Raw genomic sequence first — 19,228 nt, forward strand, 5'->3', positions numbered from 1 at the left:
ATTGTTCCATGCTGTTATATTATCAATCTTGGATGTATAATCATTTTATATCATTTTTGGTACTAACCTATTGACATAGTGCCAAGTGCCAGTTGTTGTTTTTCCATGTTTTTACATCGCGGAAAATCAATATCAAACGGAGTCCAAATGCCACAAAACTTTAAGGAGAATTTTTATGGGCCAAAAGGAACACAACGAGCCCTGGCTGCGCCTAGGGGGTTGCCCCGAGGGAGGCACAACCCACCAGGGCGCGCCAGGAGGCCCAAGCACGCCCTGGTGGGTTGTGCCCACCTCGGGTGACCCCCGGACTGCCTCTTTGCTCTATAAATACCCCAATATTCCCAAACCCTAGGGGAGTTGATGAAATATTGATCCAGCCGCCGCAGAGTCCAGAACCACCAGATCCAATCCAGACACCATCTCGGATGGGGTTCACCACCTCCATTGGTGCCTCTCTGATGATGCGTGCTTAGTTCTTTGTAGACCTTCAGGTCCATAGTTAGTAGCTAGATGGCTTCATCTCTCTCTCATGATTCTCAATACAATGGTCTATTGGAGATCCATATGATGTTACTCTTTTACGGTGTGTTTGTTTGGATCCGATGAACTTTGAATTTATGATCAGATCAATCTTTTTATGTCCATGAAAGTATTTGAGTTTCTTTGATCTCTTTTATGCATGATTGCTTATATCCTCGTATTTCTTCTCCGATATTTGGGTTTTGTTTGGCCAACTTGATCTATTTATCTTGCAATGGGAAGAGGTGCTTTGTAGTGGGTTCAATCTTACGGTGCTTGATCCCAGTGACAGAAGGGGAACTGACGCGTATGTATTGTTGCAACTAAGGATAAAACAATGGGGTCTATCTCTACATAGATATATATTGTCTATATCATGTCATCGTTCTTATTGCATTACTCCGTTTCTCTATGAACTTAATACACTAGATGCATGCTGGTAGCGGCCGATGTGTGGAGTAATAGTAGTAAATGCAGGCAGGAGTTGGTCTACTAATCTTGGACGTGATGCCTATATAATGATCATTTCCTGGATATCGTCATGAGTATTTGAAGTTCTATCAATTTCCCAACAGTAATTTGTTCACCCACCGCTTTGCTATTTTTCTCGGGAGAAGCCACTAGTGAAATCTACGGCCCCGGGGTCTCTTTCTCATATTATTTGCCTTTGCGATCTACTTTTATTTGCTTTTATTTTCAGATCTATTAATCCAAAAACCCAAAAATACTTTTTTGCAATTTATTTTATTTGCGATCTACTTATTCAATCTATTACAACTTTTTCCCGTCACACACCAATTTCTGGCACCGTTACCTGAAAGGGATTGACAACCCCTTTAACATGTCGGGTTGCGAGGATTTGTTTTTTGTGTAGGGGTTGTTTACGTTGTGTTGCTTGGTTCTCCTACTTGCGCCGTTGTCGGGGAGGATCTTCAACATATACCAGGTTCCTAATCACAAATCTCATCTCCTCTCAATTTACATTATTTGCCATTTGCCTCTTATTTTCCTCTCCCCCACTTCAGAAAAAATTGCCATTTTATTCGCCCCTCTTTTCTGTTCGCCGTTTTCTTGTCGGATCTATTTTTCTGTGCAACCTTGTTTGCCATTTATTATCATTATGGATAGTCCTTCCCCTATTGCTTTCACTCCTGAGAACGAAGTTCTCAACTTTAAACAAAGGGGGGAGAAAATTTAAAAGATGCTTGGTATAGGATTTCCAGTGCTCATAATAGATCTACCCGTAAGCAATCCACCGTTGTTCTCTTCGTTGTTTTTATGTTGGCGTCACCATTTGGTATAGATTCGTCCTTGATATGATTACCGGTGGAAATTTCTTGATGTTTCCTTCTCTTTATCCCTTTAATGCTATGGAAAATTTAGTGGGCTCACCACCCTTCGTGATTAATGAAACAACTTTGACTCTTGAGCATGTTATGGAAAGACTAGATGCTATTGAAAAGAAAATTCTCACCGAAGATCATATGGGAATTATAGATAAAAAGATGCATAATTTTGCCACCAATATGGGGTCAAAAGCGGGAGATATTCTTAAGTTGCTAAGGGAAAAGGGTGCCATAATTCATTAAAGAATAGAAAAAAGCATTTCTCAGATTGATAAATTAGAAGAACTTTTTAGTAATCTAAGAATGGCTTTCACTTCCGCCCAAACTATCGAAAAAAACTCCCATTAAAATTGGTAGAGCCTCCAAGAACAAGGTTGCAACCTCTAGTAATATTAATAAAGAAAATCTGAAGATGATTGGTATCGACCCGGATTTTGAAGTGATAAGAGATCCTTTTTGCAAGAATGAAATCTTTGGATTTATTCCTAGGAGTGTTGTTATTGAAAATCTTTATGCTAAATCTCTGAAGGATTCTAAGTGTTTGATTGAAGAGTTGGACAAAGATGACAAAACTTAGATCCTTGCTTTATGCCTAGCTAAGGGCGTAAAACTATAGCACTTGTTGGGAGCAACCCAATGAATAAAAATTATTTTTGTTTTCTTCTTCCTATTTTTGAGTGTTAGCACAATTATGCTACTGTTATGATTGTGTATTTTATGTTTCAATTAGTGTTTGTGCAAAGTAAAGCCTATAGGATCTTCTTGGATGATAGTTGTTTGATCTTGCTGAAAAAACAGAAAATTTTGCGCTCGCGAAAATAATTTTATTTTTTTATCAGAGAGCTATAAAATACCCATCCCACTTGCAGTAGAACAATGTAGAAATTTCTCATGTTGTCCTAATTTTTCAGAATTTTTGGAGTTACAGAAGTATTCGAAATAGTCAGATTGCTACAGACTGTTCTATTTTGACAGATTATGTTTTCTTTGTGTTGTGTGCTTATTTTGATGGCTCTATGGTTTTCTTTGATGATTTTTTGCCATAGAAAAGTTGGAATACAGTAGATATAATGCAAGAACAAAATATGAATAGGTTTGATACATCACTTATAGTAGTGATTTATTATTCTTATACTAACGGATCTCACGGAAGTTTTTTTGAGTTTTGTGTAATTGAAGTTTTCAAGTTTTGGGTTATATTACAATGGATGAAGGAATAAGGAGGAGAAGAGCCTAAGCTTCGGGATGCCCCGGCATCCCAAGCTATTATCCAAAAATGAGCAACCAACTAAGCTTGGGAATGCCCCTGAGTGGCATCCCCTCTTTCTTCTAACGACCATCGGTATTTTACTCAAAATTATATTTTTATTCGTCACATACTATGTATTTTCTTGGAGCGTCTTGTATGATATGAGTCTTTGCTTGTTTTATTTTGTGTTTTAAGTCTTGATCCCCTGCTGGATAGACCTATTTGAGAGAGCCAAAATTATGTCATGACTTGTTAGAATTGCTCTCTATGCTTCACTTAAATTTTTATGAGCTATGGACTTGCTCTAGTGCTTCACTTATATCTTTTTGAGCATGGTGTGCTTAGTATTTTTGAAGAAATTCTCTATTTATTCACTTAGATTTATTTTAGAGTTAGTAAAATTTTCAAGAAATTATCTCTTGCTTCACTTAAATTAATTTGAGAGAAAGAAATATTATGCTCATGATCTTCACTTATATTTGTTTGAGCTTGTCAAAAGCAACACATGAAAATTAGTCCCAAAGTGATAGATATCCAAAAAGTATATAATAAAAAAATTCATGAAGATCATTGGACAAAATAAACTTGATTCTTAGAAATAGTTTTGAGATATGATGTTGTGATATGTGAGTCTTCTTGATGAGTAATTATGCTTTAGCAAGAATATTGGTGTTAAGGTTTGTGATTCCCTATGCAAGAATGAAAGTCAATAGTTATGCAATGAAATTATATCCTACTTATGGTGCATTATTTGGTGTTATTTATGTTTAATGCTTGCTTACGAGATTATTCATTTATTAATTGGTCGCTTCCCAATCTTTTGCTAGCCTTCATTTTGCACTAAATATGATCACTACTTGTGCATCCAAAAACATTTAAACCAGTTTTGCCAGATGAGTCCACTATATCTACCTATATGCGGTATTCTTTTGCCGTTCTAAGAAAATTTTTATGTGCCATATCTAATTTTCAAAATAAACTTCTCTTTTACGTGTTCCTTTCGCTCGCAGAGCAGTGAGGGGTGGCTAATATTTTCCATGCTAGATCTGTTATTCTCAAGATGAGTGTTTATTCACTTGTCATTGCACGAGAGTAAGACAAAGGTATTAGGGATGCCCAGTCCCGAAATACAAAAAAATGAATTTACTTTATGTTGTAAAATAATAAATTCCTTGGAAAGTGTTGGTATGGAGGGCACCCGTGGATACGGTTAGTCATGGAAAGTGAAAGTATGGTGGAAAAAGGAATAAACTTTATTTTCTATTTGGGAACCGCCTATGATATATCTAAGCAAGGAAAGTATTGGGAACTCTAAGTCGTTTTCGTTGGTGGGATGGATACACCTCCCAAAATGTTGTTATCTCTATGTTTTTTGCTTTGAGCTCTGGCACCTCTACAAATCCCTACTTCCCTCTGGGAAGGGCCTTTCTCTTACTTTATGCAATTTTTATTTTGAAATTGAGTCTCCATCTTCTCTTATAAAAGCACAAACCAGGAGGCAATATGATCATACTTGAGTATTGGATATAGCTAATATGTGATTGTGTTTCATGAATGGATCAATGGTTGAGCATGATGGGCTAGGGATAGCTCATTTTAGCGTTGATATTTTGAAAGATATGGTTGCTTGTTGATATGCTTGAGTATTTAAATTCTCATGTCAAAACTAGACTATTTCTTTTAACAATATAAAAGTCCAAATGTTCATGCTATAATGAAAGAAATATGATATGACATGTTAGGCAACATTCCACATCAAAATTCTGTTTTTATCACTTCCATACTCGAGGACGAGTAGGAGTTAAGCTTGGGGATGCTAATACATCTCCAACGTATCTATAATTTTTGATTGTTCCATGCTATTATATTATCAATCTTGGATTTTTTATAATCATTTTATATCATTTTTTGGTACTAACCTATTGACATAGTGCCAAGTGCCACTTGTTGTTTTTCCATGTTTTTTACATCGCAGAAAATTAATATCAAACGGAGTCCAAATGCCACAAAACTTTATGGAGAATTTTTATGGGCCAAAAGGAACACAACGGGCCCTGGCTGTGCCTGGGGGGTGTCGCGAGGGAGGCACAACCTACCAGGGCGCGCCAGGAGGCCCTGGCGCGCCCTGGTGGGTTGTGCCCACCTCGGGTGCCCCCCGGACCGTCTCTTTGCTCTATAAATACCCCAATATTCCCAAAACCCTAGGGGAGTCGACGAAATATTGATCCAGCCGCCGCAGAGTCCAGAACCACCAGATCCAATCTAGACACCATCTCGGATGGGGTTTACCACATCCATTGGTGCCTCTCCGATGATGCGTGAGTAGTTCTTTGCAGACCTTCGGGTTCGTAGTTAGTAACTAGATGGATTCATCTCTCTCTCAGGATTCTCAATACAATGGTCTCTTGGAGATTCATATGATGTAACTCTTTTGCAGTGTGTTTGTTGGGATCCGATGAACTTTGAGTTTATGATCAGATCTATCTTTTTATATCCATGAGAGTATTTGAGTTTCTTTGATTTCTTTTATGCATGATTGCTTATAGCCTCGTATTTCTTCTCAAATATTTGGTTTTTCTTGGCCAACTTGATCTATTTATCTTGCAATGGGAAGAGGTGCTTTTTAGTGGGTTCGATTTTATGGTGCTTGATCCCAGTGACAGAAGGGGAACCGACACGTATGTATGGTTGCTACTAAGGATAAAACGATGGGGTCTATCTCTACATAGATATATCTTGTCTACATCATGTTATCGTTCTTATCGCATTACTCCGTTTCTCCATGAACTTAATACACTAGAAGCATGCTGGATAGCGGTCGATGTGTGGAGTAATAGCAGTAGATGCAGGCAGGAGTCAGTCTACTAATCTTGGACGTGATGCCTATATAGTGATTATTGCCTGGATATCGTCATGAGTATTTGAAGTTCTATCAATTGCCCAACAGTAATTTGTTCACCCACCGCTTTGCTATTTTTTTCGAGAGAAGCCACTACTGAAGTATACGGCCGCCGGGTCTGTTTCTCATATTATTGGCCTTTGCGATCTACTTTTATTTGCTTTTATTTTCAGATCTATTAATCAAAAAACCCAAAAATACTTTGCTGTACTTTATTTTATTTGCGATCTATTTATTCAATATATTACAACTTTTTCCCGTCACACACCAATTTCTGGCACCGTTACCCGAAAGGGATTGACAACCCCTTTAACACGTCGGGTTGCGAGGATTTGTTATCTGTGTGCAGAGGCTTTTTATGTTGTGTTGCTTGGTTCTCCTACTGGTTCCATAACCTTGGTTTCATATGTGAGGGAAATACCTACTGCCGCTGTGCTGCAACATCCCTTCCTCTTTGGGGAAATACCGACGTAGCTTCAAGCGACATCAAGGTTGTCGGACACTGCTATGCGATTGATTATACAACGGGCAATTTACACCGCCGGCCACTGTTTGGAAGCTACCACTGGCGGGCGTGTGCCCGCCACTAATGCCACTTTAGCAGTGTGGCGGGCGGCCCTAAGAGGTTCGCCCGCCACTGCTAGGCATTCCTGCAGTAGTGATCCGATAATCTTAGATGGCAACAACAAGATTTAGGGCTAAAGAGCTATGGATTGAAACAATGTCACCAAAGATGGTGGAGTCACAGGTTGAAGGAGACAAGCTGGTGGATGTGAACATCACAACCTTGGGGAGGGGAGGAGCTTCCTTTACTTTCTTGCAAGCTCTTCCTTCAATCTTCCTCGTAAGACTTGCTACCAGGACCCCAATTACACGTCGGGGATGGAGTTGCAACTAAGACAAAAATGGGTGAGTCTCAAGTTGTGTGTCGAGGGTGGACTTGCAAGTAGGATAAAAATGGATCAAACCCAGTTGCGTATCGAGGATGGACTTGAAATTGGTTCAAAAAAGGCTGGCCAGCAATTGCATATTGGAGTTGTAGTTGCAATTGGGAACAAAAACGGATGCCCCTCCCCCTATTTGCCTGCCATGGGTGGACTTGCAGACGGGTGGGGTCGCAACTAGGACAAAAAGGGTCCCCTCCCAATTTCCTATCGAGGGTGAACTTGAAATTAGGACAAAATGGGGTTCAGGACCCATTTGTATATCGAGGGTGACTTTCAACTAGGACAGAAAAGGCGCACCACCCTAGGTGCTTGTCGGCAGTGGAGCTGTAACTGAGAAAAAAAGGTTACCCCAAGTTCCGTGTCGAGGATGGACTTGCAATTGAGAGAAAAATGGGCTAGGCCTAGTTGCGTATTCAAGCTAGACTTATAACTAGGACAAAAAAATAAATGTTAGAGGTGGAGTTGAAAGTAAGACAAAAAAGGGACGGAACCAAGTGCATGTCGAGGATGAACCTATATCTGGACACAAATTAGCTAGACCAAGTTGGATATCGAGCGCAACCCAGAGTCTATCTCTTTCGAAGAGCATTATCTCTTAGACATCGAACTTGAAAGAAAATAGAAACAGACAAAGACAAGCTACATAGCATGTATCTTCCACTTCTACAACACATGCAGATGAAATGGGCCACAAGAGTGCAAGAAAAAAATGGCCCGATAAAAACCACACGTGCAACATGAACCGACTGACATGTGGACAAAACAGAACAAGGAGACACGAGAATACATTGGACGACGCCATGAGATTAAGAATTCGTTTGAAAATTACGACAAGATTCAAAGGACAACAACTTACATCAGACATTGCTAAATCTCATCTTAATGAAGCTTAGAAGGAATGGGAACAATGTCGAAATGAACTAGGAAGACAGTGGCCGCGATAGAGCTGCCTTTTCTTGTCTCATCCCATTCTACGCCACGGCCTAGAAACAACATAGTGAAACGGATTACCAGCACGACACGATAATGGGCCGAGAAAAGCAAAGCCAAACATGTCAACAAAAGGATGCGCGACAAACAAACAACAACCTGCGAGGTGGAAGATCGAACGCTTGCACAAATTTCATAAACTAAATTAAACGATGACAAACTTAGATGTCTTGTTAAAAATCATCTAGATGTGATATAGTAATTCTGTTTCTTCTTTTCTTTTTAGAAAAAAAACATTTTCTTCCTACGATGTGCCATAATGTGCAAAAAGTAATAACGAATGCTTGACAGTTCCAATTCTAAACCGTGTCATACTTGAAAAGGAATTAAGTCACAACCCATGTCATACTTGACAGAAAATGCTATGATCCAAGTCCATGCGATTCCCTTTTTTTTAGAAACTCCCATACTGATTCGTAGTACTAATCTAATACGGGCGACAGTAGCAGGCTGTCCGACTTTGTAGCGTGGTGCTGCGCGTGTAAGTTTGCTTAGTTGTTCTAAAAAAAGTTTTCTTAGTTTTTTTTGAGGTGTAAAAGTTTGCTTAGTTATGTGTGTAGTGCTCGCAGTAGAGTTCGCTAGCTCCATTTTTTCTTTGTTTTCTTTTGTTTCTCTTTGGTTTTTTTGTTTCTTCACCGGTTTCCTATTTTTCATTTTTCTTCCTTTTTAGGCTTAGTTTTACTTTCATGGTTTTTTATTTTTTATTTCTTCTTTTTTATACTTTGGTTTTCTTTGTTTCTTTATGAGTTTTCGTCGGTCTTTCGGCTTCTTCACTCTTACTTTTGTTTATTTGTTTGTTTTTTATTCGGGTTTTTTTCAATACATGTATACTTTTTTTTCATACAGTCTGTACATGTTTCGTCAATATTTCAAATAATTATTTTGTGCCCATTTAACATTTTTGAAGTACATATTTAACATATTTTTACAGAAACATGCTTTGATTTTTTTTTAAATATGACTTAAATAGTTTTTTCATATACATGTTGAATGAATGATAAAAACAGTTTTTCGCACTATGTTAACATTTTATTACATTGTATAAACATTTGTTTGAAAATGCCATGAACACATTTGTGAAACTTGTGAAGATTTTTACAAATGTGAATTACATTTTTTGAATATATAAAACATTTTATTGAATTACAAGAATATTTTTTAGATTGTATAACTCTTTTTCAAATGTGGCATACATTTGTATTGAAATGCTGACATTTTATATTTGTCACATTCTTTGTACATATGATTAACATTTTTGGTACATATGTGTGACATTTTAGGTACATATGATTAACATTTTCCATATACATGATTAACATTTCTTTACTTTTTACATTCACATTTATACATTTTTCATATATGACAAATACATTTTTCTATACATGTTTTACATTTTTTCAAATGCAAGATTAACACTTTTCAGGATTAACATTGCACAAACATTTTTTTGAAAAGTGTCTCGAACACATTTTTGTAGCGTGGGAACATTATTTTGCCCACATAGCTGCTCTGCACGAGGTTGCCACCCACGGTAGCTACACCTTTTATCCACCCCGTTTAGTGTTGCATCAAGATCTTTGTTTCATAATTGAAACTTTTTTCATCACGACACATATCTTTTTACTTATAAAAGTGTGAGTTCCAATTCTTTTAAAGCCATCAAAATTAGTGTACCCAGAACAACCTACACTCTATGATCTAATCCATCTAATTAAATCTAGGAGTTGGCGTTCCTTTCATGGTCTGTCATCCGATATGATGGATCATATTCCTTGTTCTGCCATAGTCCACGCACGTCCCGCCCCAATCAGGTAGTGACGACCTTCCTCACATAGTCCTCCCCTAATTAATAACATATCCAATACCCATGGTAGCGCCAACCAATTAATTATATCCTACCAATTATCAACATATAATTCATATCTTTTGAAATATTTAGTGTTAAAGACAATTAATCTATTGCCTAATATTAACATGCATTGCAGGTAGACGACTAATGTTTTAATATATTGCTTAATATTAACGTGCATTGCACATACATGATTATTAGTCCATTTAAATGTTTGCAGTTAAACAACATATCAGGTGAAAAATGTTTTTGAAAAAATGTATATTTTCCTGTATTATATATAAACTTCAAATTGCAGAGCTTGACTGTAAAAATCGCAGTTTAGATATTTACCGTGTATCAAGAAACTAGAACTTTCTGTAAAACATGGTATTTCTTCTGTTTCGTTGTACTGTGAAGCTTCAAGTTTATAAGTTTTGTCATTTTCAAGAAAAAAAAGGGCAAAATGCTAAGCACGAATCTTTAACAAAGATTGCTTAGCAAGCACAGCACATACAAACCTGGCGAGCAGTACGTGACCACCTTCTCCACTCGACTCAAAGTCAAAACTCGACTGCGTTTCAGCCGTTTCTTTCTCGCCAGGATCTCCATCCCCTCTACCCTGAAGAAGAAAGAGCTCCATTTCCTCCCCTCCTCTCGCTAGCATGAAGCCCTAGACCTACACAGCTAGCGGCCATGGAGAATGACCAGCCCCTCGGCGGCGACCAGCCTAACCCGCCACCACCCACCCATCAGCTTCCCAGCGACATGCTCCGCAATATCTTCCACAGCATGAAGCATGAAGCCCTAGACCTACACAGCTAGCGAGAATGTTCCACCCGGCGGCTGGCATCCGCCCACGGCTCTCATCAGCACCTTCGCCTGCGTGTACAGCCGGGAGGATGCCAGCCGCCGGGTGGAACATTCTCGCATAGCATGAAGCCCTAGACCTACACAGCTAGCGAGATGGGTTCCTCCCAGCTTCCTTTCCTTGAGCTGTACACGCAGGCGAAGGTGCTGATGAGAGCCGTGGGCGGATGCCAGCCGCCGGGTGGAACATTCTCGCATAGCATGAAGCCCTAGACCTACAGTGCCGCACTTCTTTGCCCGCCGCCGCGGCTACCTCCATAGCTGCCCCCGCCGCCCGTCCACCCCGTTCGTCTTCATCCAGCACTAGCCCGTCGCCAGCGTCACCGTCATCTACCCCGACCACTTCGTCTACTCCGACCACCGTTGGTGACATCGGCACCGCGCCGATGGACGCCGCAATCGTCGTCAATTTCTTCTCTGCTGGCCCCTCTGACTTCTCTGACATGGCGTATAGCTCGTGCAGGTTCCTCGTCTACGCATGCCTGGTGCTGGCAACACCGATGCGTGCCTTCATCCATGACGTGTCCCCGGGCCTGGCAAGCCTGGTCGGCACTTCGTCAACTTCATCTTCGTCTGTCTACGCATGCCCAGTGCTGGCAGCACTGGTGCGTGCCTTCGTCCATGATGTGTCCCCGGGCTTGGCAAACCCGCTGTGACGCGTCGCCAACAACATTTTCTTCCCGGCGCACCCCTATTTCGACACCACTGCGGCCATGCTAACTCGGCGCCCTCTAGCGCCCGCGGCTCCACGGCGACTTCCTCGACACCGGCGACCCCGACTTGACAGCGACCACGGCATTCTTCGCACGGCTACCTCGACCACGGCTTCACCACCCCACGCTCTCAGCTACATCGACAAACGGCACAAAGGGCTAACGCCTGCTTGAGAAACCTCGTTGGTTTCCGCTCCAGCCACGACTCCGCGATGCGTCGACCGTTACGACTGTGGGGGGGTGGGGGGGGAGGTGTCCATCGGCTTGCCTTCGGATTCTTCTCCAGTCTCACCGTCTGCGTCGCTACCGTTGTGACTGCGGGGGATGTTGAGTATAATGTTTATTAGGAAAGACGAGATAGACTAGGATTTGTTCTGACTTGTCTTGTACTCCAAGTAGATGATTGTACTCCTATATATATGCCCACGAGGCTCAAGCAATACAAGAACTATTCCACCAATCCCTCTTTCCCTAATAACAGATCGAAATAGCATTTGACTGCCATGGTGGCTCCCGGACGGCCACCCCAGCTTCCTTTCTTTGAGCTGTACACGCAGGCGAAGGTGCTGATGAGAGCCGTGGGCGGATGCCAGCCGCCGGGTGGAACATTCTCGCATAGCATGAAGCCCTAGACCTACACAGCTAGCGAGATGGGTTCCTCCCGGCGTGGCTAGACCTACATCAGCGGCGGCGGCTAGGTTAGAAGTGCGGCGGCGGTGCTCGAAGTAGGCGAAGAACCCTAACAGTGTGACGAAGACCAACGCGGACGGTGGCGTTCCCGCACCAAGAAGACGGCGCGGCGCATACCTCGGCAGGGCGACGCGCTGTGACGGCGGAGCCAACCGCGGACCGCGGCGCTACTGCCCGAAGGGGTGATGCAGCGGCGGCAGGCGGGTCGGGGCGATGGCTGGAAGACCTCGGGCCGGCGGCGGGGACCGCGGGCCGCGACGCTGCGGCCCAAAGGGGCGACACAATGGCGGTTCGCGAGTCAGTGCAACCGCGGAGACGGCCTCGGGACGGCGGCGGGAACCACGTATCGCGACACTACGGCCCGAAGGGGTGACGCAGTGGTGACGCACGAGTCGATGCAGCTGCGAGGAGAACCACGGGGCGGCGGCGCTGCGGCCCGACGGGGCGACGCAGCGGCAGCCCGATGCTCGATCGGTGAAGAGGCGCGCTGAATTCGGGGACGATCTTCGCTGGACCTGCGGAGGCGCGCGTAACCGACGGGCCAGGTCGGTTGCGCAGCGTAGATGAGGCGGATCGCAGCGGCGAGCGGGTGATCAAGCCGATCGCGCGCGAGGTGGGGACGCAGCTCGATGAAGGTGTGGTGGCGGCGGTGTCCGAGATGAAGCTGGCGACGATGGACGACGTGGGACGTCGTGCGGACGAGCTTGTCAGCACTAGCACCCGGGCTGCCAAAGCAACACCGGCACCCGGGCAGCGAGGCCCGAGCGACCAACGGAGCAGCGACGTTCGAGTTAAGGCAGCCGACGCAGCCGTCCCAACGCAGCCGAGGACGATGCCGGCGAGGTAGACCGCCGGGCCGCCGTGCAGACGCGGCGGAGGTGGGTGATGTGGATCGATGGGCGGGCCGGACGCGCGAGCGACGGCTATGATTGGCCGTCGCATGGAGCGAGGCCGCCGGGTCGGGGCGACGCAGGTGTCTCGGTCGGAGCAGGGCGGTGACGGCCGGCGCAAGGCGACGGGCGAACCACGCGCGGACGGCTGCTGGCCCTGACGGGCCGCCTTAGCGCGTGTGGCCGTCGGGTCGGAGAAGAGGCCGGCTGGTCGCGCAGGGGTCGGAGTAGAGGCACTCGGGGTCGACGGCGGCGGTGGGCGACGCAAACCGATCAGGAATAGATCGGAAGACCAAAAAGAAACCGCGTGATCAAGATGACCGGCGGAAGAGAGAAAACCTCGAAACAAGGCTCGGGGAAAAGACTCTCTAGGGCAGCCGGTCAACACGACCGGCGGACGAACCCTAGGTACGGGCGGCGCGGCCCTTGGCGGCGGTCATGGAGGCCGACCGCCCCAAAGGCGGCGTGCGGGTGCGGAAGCGGCGATGGGTAAGGTTTAGGATCGACTTGCGATAGATACCATGTTATAAGGGGAAAATGGATTGGTAGAATAGTTTATTGTATTGCTTGAGCCTCGTGGGCATATATATAGGAGTATAATCATCTACTTGAAGTACAAGACAAGCGAGAACAAATCCTAGTCTATCTCGCTTTTCTTAATAAACATTATATTCAACACGATCTGACGGAGATGGGTATTTTCATGGTCAACTCAGAGTCTGGGCAGCATCAGCGAGTTCTTCAATCGGACCAGCTGCCTTTCTCCTGTGTTTATCCCTACTCTAACCTTTTATACTGCAGGTACTGTTACTTTACAACAGTTAGAGCTAGCTAGGGAGTTATTTATATTCGTTTTTCTATAAACCCAAAATCTTGGGTTGTACAGTTCCAAGTTTCCTACAAATATGGATTTGTTATAGTAGCCAAACGAGATTTTGTTTGATTGAACCGTTTTCCTAGTTTATAGAGTCCTAGTTTATAGAGTACGGATTCTATATATATCTTTTATCCAAACAACGCCGTAGAGAAGTTTTTATTGAGACATGTACAGAAGAGAAGTGTGTGTGTGTGTTAGGATTAGGGACGGTTGGTTTATGGGGTACATATGTATCCTATATGGATTTTTTTAGTAATTCACCAAAAAGTTAAAAAAAATAGAAAATATTTTTGAAATAAACATGACCTTCCATTGTATTCGTGAGAAAAGTTCCAGAAAAAGAAAATTCCTTTTTGACTTCTTTTCAAAAAAGATAAATTTTTAGTCAAAATAGCGTGAATAGGGATCTATAATAGCAAATAAATTTAGTCTTTTTTGCTGTGAAGTCAACATTGGTCTTTTTTTGTGAAAATTTATATACTAGTGCACAAGTGAGTCAAGTTTATTCTAAAAATAGTTCTTAACTATTTTGACTTTTTGTTTAATTATTAAAAAAAATCTCATATAGAGTGTATATACAACCAGCAACCAAAGTGTATTTCCCGCCCCGGTCATGGAATCCTTACATATTTTAGGCGCGTATTTTTTTTTTAAATCTGGTAGCCTTTTGTTCCCAGTGCATATCTAATAAGCAACAATGACACACATGGAAACATGTATTGGAGTTTTGCTCATCTTAATTAACTTTTGATGATATTAATCAGTGACCTACTTTTTGTTGCTAGCTAGACTTTCGCACCGTGACTAGCTATGCTTGTAGTATCTTCCACGTACATGACACATGTCTAATGGAAATTTAAGCATAGTGCTTGTCTATTTGGTATTGTGATGTTTTTCATTTGTATTATTAAACTTACTTTTTTGGGTTTATTTGTTTGATTATTTAGAAGGACCTGGCTATATTGATCGATTACCGTATCAGTGCATAATTTCTTATAAGCGGCAACTTAGAACATGTCTGCACAATACTATTATATGGAAGGTTACACATCAAGTGTGTTTATGTTCAAAGGAGATTCCTCTGTACAGATGTACACCTAATTGAGTAAATATTTCATTTTCCTATGCAGTAGTTGATCTTTATTTTCTCACATTCCTGAACATATGGATTACATGTGTTAATTGATGATTGGAGCAAAAAAAAAGAGATAAAGATAGTCTTACTTTTATCCTCAAGAAAGGTGAACATCCAATGGATACTTAGAATTCTGGAGTGCATGTTTTGTTTCAAGTTTGACTAACTGTGTTCATGATAATCTGATACACATCAGTGAGTGGCGATAGGTCCATACAAAAATATATGCGTGCAAAGCTGGCTGCAGTGATCTATATTATAGATAATTCGATATCTACTCTCTGAAAAAGATGTCAATGGAGTATATCATTGAAGACAATCAAATTTGGTTATGATAATTTGATGCAACATTTGCATAATGACATCCTATTATCATCTAATAATTTCTATACAAGTTTAGCATTTTCAAATTGTCGGAGTAAATGGCCATGGGTAGCCTGGCCGGCTTCCCCTGGCGCTTCTGCAAAAACTACGAGCCAGCCCGGCTCTCATGAATCCAAGACATAGGGCCGCCTTCCCCCCGCCGGCTGGGATCCAGGCCGGCTTTGGGAAGGCGGTCCGACTTCAACCATCATTGGAGGCCGACTCCTTGGAACCGGCTCCCCTTAAAGTAGTCAAGACCGTACCTACAAAGTTTGCACCCACCTAACGGCGGTGCGACGGGGCGTGGCTACAGAAGAGCCTGCCACCCCCGAATCCCGGAACACGCTCGGCACAGTGCGCCGTACGAGGTAGGCACGACCCGTCCGGCACAGCACTGTTGCCATGTTGACCCTGGCGTCGCCCACGACGGGCCGCCAGCACGGCCCACAGGCGGTGGACCCCTTAGAGCAGAGAGACGGCCGAAGGCGGCCGCGCTTCCAACCAGCCGGCCCAAGACGGAGCCGGCTCCTGCAGCCGGCCCGCCGCTTCCCTCGAAGAGGACGCTCCATTAAGAAGACAAGACGTAGTAAGGCTACAGCGATCGCCCGGCAGGCGGCGGTACTGTAGCCGCGCTTACCACGATGAAGCTCACGTCAGCAAGATGAAGCCACAGTGGCCAAGGAGTTGGCAGCCGGCGGGACCCACCAGCCGGCGGGCCCCAGCAGTCGGCGCAGAAGCCGGCGAGTGCGGTCACAGACGGCTGGGCCCCGCGCCCAGCCGGATTACCATTGTACCCCCAGGGGGTAGGCCTATATAAACCCCCCGGGGCACCCATGCAAAGGGTTGGACCCCCTGCTAGTTCTAGAGACGATACAAAGAGAAGAAGCAGGCTAGTCGTGCCCTTTCTTCCTCCTCCTCCCCCAAACAGCTCAAGGAGCGTTGTGTAGCTACTTGATTCATCTAGCGAGCATGCGGAGACCCCGCAGAGCAGCAGTAGGGGTGTTATCTCTTCGGAGAGCCCCGAAGCTGGGTAAGAGCCGCCGGCGTGCGTGTCTACGCCTCATCCCGCTTCCAGGCACCGGCGACGTCTTACTGGTTCCCACACAGATAAGCCACCCGTTGGCATATGTCGCACCTACCACCCGACATTTGGCGCCCAGCGTGGGGCCAGGCGCACCGTCGTCCGGAGACCTGTTCTGGACGGGAACCCTCTTCCTCCCCAGCGAGCGTAGCCAGCCCGGCACGCCCGATGGCGCTTGCCCCGACGCGCTGCAAGACGTCACCAACATCTGCGCGGCAAGCGGCCTCGCCGATCTCCCCGACGAGCTCGCCTCCGATGCGGGCGCTGACCGCCTCGCCAACTTTCTCGGCCAGCTCCATGTCTCAAGCGAGCCCGCTGCGGACCTGGAGTCGGTTGGTTCCACCGACCCGATGCCTGTCGACTCCGACACGGCCTCCTACGGCGCCTTCCCCGCCAACGTTGCGATCTACAACGACACGCTTCCCCGAGCCGACGGCCACGATGCTGTCGCCGCCGAAGTGATGGTTGTCGGCCACAACGGCCCGGCCGATGAGAGCGCCCGCGACGCCTCGCGCACGGCGGCCCATGACTTGTCCGCTCCTCTCCCGGCCGACGCCGACGACGAAGCCCTGGAAGCACGCCGCCTCGCCCTCCTGGCAGAGGGCCGGAGGCTGGCCTCCGTAAGACGCCTCACCGAGGCCTACCAGCGCGAGGCTGACCGCGCCGCCTTCGGCACGCCGGCCCCGAGCGGGCCAAGCCGGGCCGGCCTTGTCAAGCAACGCGGCGCCGTCATCGCCGACGCGCTGGGAGTCGACCGCCCGGTCTATGCCACTCCGCTCGAGAACTTGCATGCCACCCAGGCGACCGTAGACGAGCTGGACGGCCTGGAGCCCGAAGACCTTCCCCACATGGCCCGGCGCATCCAGCAGTTGATCGACGCCGCCACGCGGCGGCACGAAGCCGACGCTCCCGCGGAAAGCCTTCCCCCGTGCCGAGAGCAGGGCGCGACGTCCCGGACGCCGACTCCGAGCAATATCCGCGCGCGACGCGAGAAGGAGCCGGCTACCAGCCACGGCCGGACCCGGATCTCCATCGAGCGGGACGCGGACGGTTATCCCCGAGCCATGGAGTGGCGGGGCGACCCGCCTCCGCCTCCGCCCCGTGGAGAGAGATACCCCGCCTCACCGCCAATGGCGCACCCGACTCTCAGCGGCCGACTGGGCCGCCGCGAAGGAATCGGCGAGAACGACGCCCGCCATCGGCTCGACCGCCTGGCACGATCCCTGGCATTGGAAGAAGAAGACGATGTCGGCCCGCCTTGCTTTGGCCCCCGCATCCGCGACGAGCCCTTTCCCAAAGGGTTCTCGCTCCCAAGAGACACGCCCAAGTACAACGGCTCCGTGAAGCCAGAAGATTGGTTGATCGACTACTCCACCGCAGTTAGCATAGCCAACGGCAACCGGCGAGTCGCCATGAAGTACGTGCCCCTCATGCTGCAAGGCACGGTGCGGACTTGGCTCAACAGCCTCAAGCCGCGTAGCATCAACAGTTGGCTAGACTTCACCGAAGCCTTCATCCGCAACTTCACCAGCACCTACAAGCGGGCTCCCAAGCCCAGACAGCTCTCCTTGTGCGTGCAAGGCCCCGCCGAGTCCACCCGCGATTACCTCACGCGTTGGGCCTCGAGTAACCATGTACACGGAAGCGGAGGCCAAGGAAGCACGAGAAGACGGCGTCGACCTGCTGGAAGAAAGCCGGGTTTTAGCTCTCAGCCGGTCTGCAATTTACCAGCAGGGTTTGCGCCGCTATCATAGCCGGAAGGTCAGGCCAAGATCTTTCCAAGAGGGCGACCTGGTGCTCCGGCTGATTCAGCTAACAGCCGGCCAGCACAAGCTCTCAGCCCCTTGGGAAGGCCCTTTCGTCATCAGCAGAGCTCTAGGCAACGACTCCTACTACCTGATCGACGCACGGGAGCCGAAGGCACGCAAAAGAGACGACTCCGGCAAGGAGTCGGAATGGCCATGGAACGCCAACCTCCTTCGAAGATTTTACAGTTGAAAGGCAGTATGTATCACGCTAACTTTTGTATTAAGTACAAGACAATAGGCTCCCCGAGGAGGGCTCGGGGACTGCCATCCCTTATTTATGAATGAAAATATCATGCTTGTCGCATCATTTACTTATTCTGTCCGGCACCGAGTCCGACTAGTCGGCTCGGGGACTGGCCGACTGAAGTTATATTAGAAGTCCTACCTGCAGTCAGACAAGTAGTGTGCAGGCTCTCAAGCCTTCCCTTGCCAAAGTCGCAGTTCGAAGAATCGGCTGCCCGACTGGCAAGGGTCAAAGGTAGAAACGACCGCCCACACGAAAAACGGCTAGGGACTAGCGAACTAATATAACAAAGCCGGTTTTTCCCGCACCGCCGACCGGCTACCAGAGTAGCCGGCCGGCCGGTTTCCATTCACTTTACTTTAAATCCAAGAAAGCTCAAGTACTTGCCCCCCCAAAGAGGGAAGGCGGCAAAGGAAAAGCCTAAGGACAAACAAGCATACGTGAATGGAAATCAAACATGCACGTGATAATATTTACATAAAAAGACCTCCAAGAGGCCAGCATTCAACATAGTTTGGATACACCCCCAGTGGGTGGAACTGCGAAACTTAACAAAAGATTGTTCAAAGACAACAAAGCAGGAAAGATAAAGACGGGAGGTCAGGCTGGCGGAGCGGCCGACTGGTTGGCGGAGACGGTCGCGCCGGCTGAAGGAGCGACCGGCTGACGAACTTCGGCTTGGTCGCCGCCTCCCGCAGAGGGCGCGCTTCCACGCGCCTCGTTGTTGGAGGCACGGTCGGCCTGAGGTCGGCTGGTTGTTCCACCAGCCGGCTCGACGT

Source organism: Triticum urartu, chromosome 5A (assembly GCF_056163025.1).
Source record: "Triticum urartu cultivar PI428250 chromosome 5A, HENAU_Tu73, whole genome shotgun sequence".
Taxonomy (NCBI): domain Eukaryota; kingdom Viridiplantae; phylum Streptophyta; class Magnoliopsida; order Poales; family Poaceae; genus Triticum; species Triticum urartu.